Here is a 6,000-nt window from a genome sequence, read left to right as displayed (position 1 = left end):
GTGCCACTCTTTTTAGGATTTTTTTGCACATTAAATGACTCATTTAACTAGTTAATCCCATTTGTTGACTCTCTGTTGACCAGCCACTTGAGGGTAAAACTGAGTATATTGCACTAGCCGATATTAGCACTCGAGGGGAAAATTGAGCACACAAAAAATGCTAGTATAAGACTCGAGGGTATACCCGAGTATATCTAAATTTCCGGGGTTAGACTCGAGGACACGTGCAATTGTTGACGCGTAGACGCGGGTCGCGGTGGAGAAGTCGAGACGTGCAATCGTGGACGCGTGTCGCGTTGCGAAGTCCAAGACGTGCGGACGTGCACCGTGCACGCGTAGGACGCGGGTCGCATTAACCACCCCTCGCCTTTATAGACGCCTCCTCGCACTCGTCTCTGTCACTCTCACTCGCTCACGCATCGCCAACTCTCTCCCACGTCCCATCATCTTCTCCAAAGCAAAAACCCTCTCCCTCTCCCTCTTCCTCTTCCTCTTCCTCCGCCGGAGAGATGGACAAGGAGAATGCCAATCCCATCGTCGAGGTTGGCTCGAAGCGCGACGCCTCCATCTTCGGCCCCGTCCCTCGACGGACGACGCCGCCGCCGCGCCGCCGGTGCATCGGAGGCTGCCGCCGCCGGTGGCGGTCGGATCCCGGCGGGATGGGACCCCTACGACCCCGTGCCGTACGTCCCGCCCCCGAACCCCTACGACACCTCCCTGGAGGACCCATGGAACGAGGTAACTACGGTTTGCTTCCTTTTTTGTTCCCCATTCCTTTTTGAACCCTATTTTTGTTGGTGTAGATGGATCTGTAGATGGATGAGTATTGGGCTAATATTTGCGCCGATTTTATTCCATTTTGTTTTGATCACTTCTTGATTTGGGGTTCGGTCTGTTCGGTTAATTTATGCAAGTAATATTGGATCTCAATCAGTTAATTTATGCAAGTAATCATGGGATCTCAATCGGTTATTTTATGCACTAATCAAAAGATATCAACCGTTTAATTTTGCAAATAATCTCGAATGTGTTCAAGTTCAGATCTAGTTCAGATCTAGAATCTGTTTCTTTGCCTATGATGAATGGTTGGGCACAAATTTTTACGAGGAGGGTTCGAGCGAACCATTGCTGTGTACAAATCGTTGTGCATGAGCTTTAGTTCGCTTACCCCTTCCCTGTAGATATATAATCATGTCCACTCTAACCGAGGCTGACTCTGTTTTTCTTAACTTTGTTATCATGTACGTTAGTCATCGTTGCAACTCATTCACTAGTTTCCGTTTGATATGGATCGGATGTACGGCAGCGACGTCGGCAGCGACGAAGAGCGAGGAGGACGTCAAGACTCGCCAGAGTCTTCGCGGAGGCTGCAGGTCGGCCGATACATCTCCTACTTCGCCAAGGAGGTGTACGAGTGCCCCTTCGCACCCGGGAGACTCGGCGCCACGGACTTCAACTGCCTCGTCACGCATGCCGAGAACATCGGCAACACCTTCCCCAAGGTCGGCACGACGGTGAACGTCCACTCCTTCCGCGCCAAGCACGGGCGCTCGGCATGCACCTCCGCGGCTTGCGGCGGGTGGAGATCTCCGCCGGCGCATGCCTCCGCTCAAGCCCAAGGCTCCCAAGGGGAGCAAGAGCAACAAGTGGAGGGAGAGCCGGATGGGGTAGGCGGAGTCTCGGACGTGTGCTTGCTTGCTTCTGCTGCCTCCTAGTTTGTTGTTGGGATCCCTTTGTTGTTAGCTAGGGATCCCTTGTTGTTATGTTAGTATGATGGTGCTTGTGAAGAACTCTGTTACTATGTTGGCTGCTGTGTATGCAGCCTATTATCTATCCATATTATCTAGGGATTATCTATCCCTAGTCTACTATATTTTGTTGGCCGTACTTAGTTTTCTTGATTTACTATGACTTGTGAATTTATCGTACATTATCCTGGAGATTTGCTTCTAGATTTAACTACATACATATGAACCGGAGGAGTACTAGATTTGCTGCCATATTGGGCAAACAACGAGGGCCAAAAGGCACAAATAATTGAAGAAAGTCGAAATGCAAGCTTCTCTAGATTTTATACTAATTTGGTGAAAAGGACGAGAGAGAAAGAGGGGAAAAAGGTGCACTTAATAGGGATGCCAATTTGGGGCCGAGAGAGACGAACCCGGCTCCTGCTCACGTGCAACCAAACGCTTCTCGTCTCGTCCCACGCGGGCCCTTTCTACCGGCCCCACGCGACGCGGGCCCACACGACTCGGCCCCACAAGACGCGGCCCCACACGTGACGAACGGTCAACTAAACGGGAATCCTGCCGTCCGAGCCGCTTACGCGGGTTTCAAACAAGGGCTTGGGGAAAACTGAGGAAAAACTAAGGAGCTGGGGAAAACTGAGTACAACTAAGGACCGGAGGGCACGAAAATAGAAATCCCTAAAATATAATAGCAGTGCTAACCTTGAAATAGGGTTATTATAAACCTTACAAGACCCTATCAAATAAGTGTTCACATAAAATAATGCAAGGGACAACATTCTCAAATAGGAGGTCAAGTCCTTAGAGATATTTTAGCACATGAAATTATGTCATCAAAATCACTCTCTTATTTAAAATTCATAAATAAACATTACTTTGGAATTGTTTCTTGCAAGATAAAAAACCAAATAAAATTCTACATATCACTAAGTAAGAAAACTATTAGTTACAAAAGAATTTGAATAGTTCCAAAGATAATATTCAAATTCATGTCCATATGGAAATTTAATTCAAATATTAATGGCAATTAATAAATCAATGCTTAGTATTCCTATGAGATTTTATAATATACAATAACAAACTTTTAAGTGCCTGAAGTGAATCTCACTTAAATTCAAACAATGAAGTTTACAAAATATTGAATTCAAAACAGTATTTAAATTAACTATATGGAAAACAGAAAACAGAAAAACAGAAATAAAAGAAAAAGAATAAACAGGCTTACCTGGTCGGACAGCCCACGCTACAGCCCACCGAGCAGCCCACACTCCAACCCAATTAGGCCCAATACCCTTTCGGCCACGTGAAACGAACGTGAGGGAGGAAACCGTCTTCTCCTTCCTCTTGCGCATGGTCGCCACCGAGACACCGTGAAGGATTTCGCCGGCCACCTCACCGTCGTCGATAAGGGCAAGCGCGGACGCCAGCGACCAGCTCAACAACATGGACAAGAATCCCCGCGTCCGAACTTATCTAAAAACGACCAAATTCGTGCCAGAAATCATCGGCGACGTCACCGGCGACGTGCCATCGCCTCCGTGATCTCCTTGGGCTATAAATAGGCCAAGAAGATCTCTGTAAACTCCTTGTTCTTCGAAGCCACTCCACTCTCTCTCAAACCCTCTCCATTTCTCACCAGCTTCAAGTACTGGCCGCCGGAGCCGTGGAAGAAGCCGGCGATAGGAGCCTCCCCAGTATCCGTGCAGTGGTCGAGTAGGTGCGCCTCGTCGTGTACAGCGTCTGGTAGAAGCCCAGCATCCTGGGGAGGTCGGAGCTAGGCCGATTTAGCCGTTCCCTTTCTCCGGTCATCCTCGACATTCGCCAAATCGAGCTCGCCACCGCAGTCAATCCTCCTCGTCGAGCATGCTCTCAACTTCAGGGTGAGTATGCGCGCTCTGAGACCTCTTATTTGTGCAATTTCATCAACCGTAGCCTACGATTCGAGATTCCGCCGGAGTTGCTCCGCCGCGGGCATGTTTGCCGACGAAGCTCCGGTGACCCATTCGAGAATCCAATACCACTATGTTGTCCAGCGTGTCGAGGGGAGTCCGTAGGTACGAGTTTCGCTTCCGGGGGTGCCCTAAATCGGCGGCGCCGTCCCCAGGAGGCCGCCGGCGACTAAACGTCGGCGAGGTCAACACGCCCGGTCAAACTTGACCAGTCGCCGCTTACGTGGCAGCCTACGTGGCACGGGACCCACGGGTCAGTGTCTAACCCTAGGGTCTGCCACGGTAACAAAAGTATTGTTCATTTGTATTTAATTCCAGAAAATTACTGCAACTTCAAATGAATAAAGAAAATTCAATTTAAGTCAGAAAAATGTAAAAAGATATTAAAATTCTTAGAAAAGAAAACTCTATCCAATAAAAATATAAAATGAAATTTTTATTTTTAATAAAAATTTAATTATTTAATACTTGTTATTTAAGCCTTTAATTTTAATTCTAAATACAATTAAAATTCAAAAAAATAAGAAAACATTTATAAAATAATTAAAACCAGTAAGCAAATAAAGAAAACATGAAAACTCATTTTCTTTATTTGTTATTTTGTTAAATCATTATTAGAGAGATTTAAATCCTGATTAATAATTATCTTAATTATTAATTCTTCAAAAATAATAAATTGTCAAATGCAATATTAATTTTATTTCAAAGTTATAAGTAACTTCAAATTTAACATGAAGTTATTAATCATAGACCTATAGGGTAATTAGGAAACCCTAGTTCCATTATAAACCAAGTGATAACCTCATAATTTTATGTGGAACCCTAAGACCCTTATTCAATTATGCATCACACCCTAGTTCCATTATTACATGTGAACCTTAATTTATAACCTAAACCCTAGGTTAGAACATGTGATCATGTTACTCCATTACCATAGAGCCATAATTAGCAACTAAAGACATATCTATGTCCACATAAAATGTAGAACCCTATCACTAGCAAATTAGTATTCCAAGTATGCATACCATTAAACCAAAGTGATCAACTAATATCAACCAAGTGTAAACCCTAGATCCTATTACCAAAACCATCATCCTTATTTATCCCTATTTAGCATCACACCATTGTGATGAACCTTAATAGCAACTATACCTACTATTTTGCATTACATAACCCTATTCCACTAAACCCTACTAGTGTGGATACTTATCAACCATCCTATTTAGGAACCAATTATTCCTTACTTAATAGAACCAACAGTAAAACCTAGACCACCTCAACCCTAAATGATATACTTCTTATTAATTAAGAAGTATGTTCCTCAAAAGTTATTCTTTTGAAGAAAACTAAGAGTAGCCAGCAACCCTGCCTTATTGGACCTATAAACCCTAACTATCTAGCACCAATCAAGTATACCAACCCTAATAGAAATCAAACACTAATAATTTCTTAAGATACTTATGCTTCACTAAAACCATACAAGCCCTAGTGGATGATGAATCAAACATCCTTAGGATCCATCTACTCTCCTTATCCTAGAAACTAGTTAGAACCCATAATAAACCATAGAACTCCACAACCACTGATTTTTATACTTGTTCTTTATTAAAGAACATGTTCTTCAAAAGTTATTCTTTTGAAGTATATAATAATCAATCATTAACCATGACATATAGTGCTAAAACCAACCACTATTCATTACATGTTAGGAATATACCAAATGTTATTATTGTGTGCTATTAATGCTATTATTATGATATGTTGCAACACTTGTTTATGATACCATGTAACCACACTCGAATAAGAACCTTGTTTGTGAATTACTGCGAAAATGCAACACACTCTAAGCCAATCATATCAACTCACTAATCCTAAATCATCGGGGTTAGGTCACGCTTAGAGCGATTGCATCTCATACTTATGCATTATTGCATCCTTGCCAATCTTTTAAACATCGTCCTTACGGACGATGATGCTATTTCAGAATTTGGAGTTATTGCGTATCGAAGACCTTGTCTGCATAATCTTGCAGTCAATAAAGGCAAGTTCATCGCTTGCTCATGTCATTTGAGTATCTTTATCAAATTACTTGCAAAGTACTATAATTATCACTATTGCATAAAAACTAAAACCACTACTTTCATAACTATGAATATGACTATGTGGTGGGCAATGGAACCATGGATTGTGTTGATATGGTGGAGGTTCCAGTGCAAGGGTTAATATCCATCTAGGATTAACAACAAATGTCGTCCGAGTGATTCTTGTGCCGTAATACCCGTGTTAACCATAAGATCCGGAGT

The sequence above is a fragment of the Lolium rigidum genome, chromosome 4 (genome assembly GCF_022539505.1).
Source record: "Lolium rigidum isolate FL_2022 chromosome 4, APGP_CSIRO_Lrig_0.1, whole genome shotgun sequence".
Lineage (NCBI taxonomy): Eukaryota > Viridiplantae > Streptophyta > Magnoliopsida > Poales > Poaceae > Lolium > Lolium rigidum.
This window is presented reverse-complemented; position numbering follows the sequence as displayed.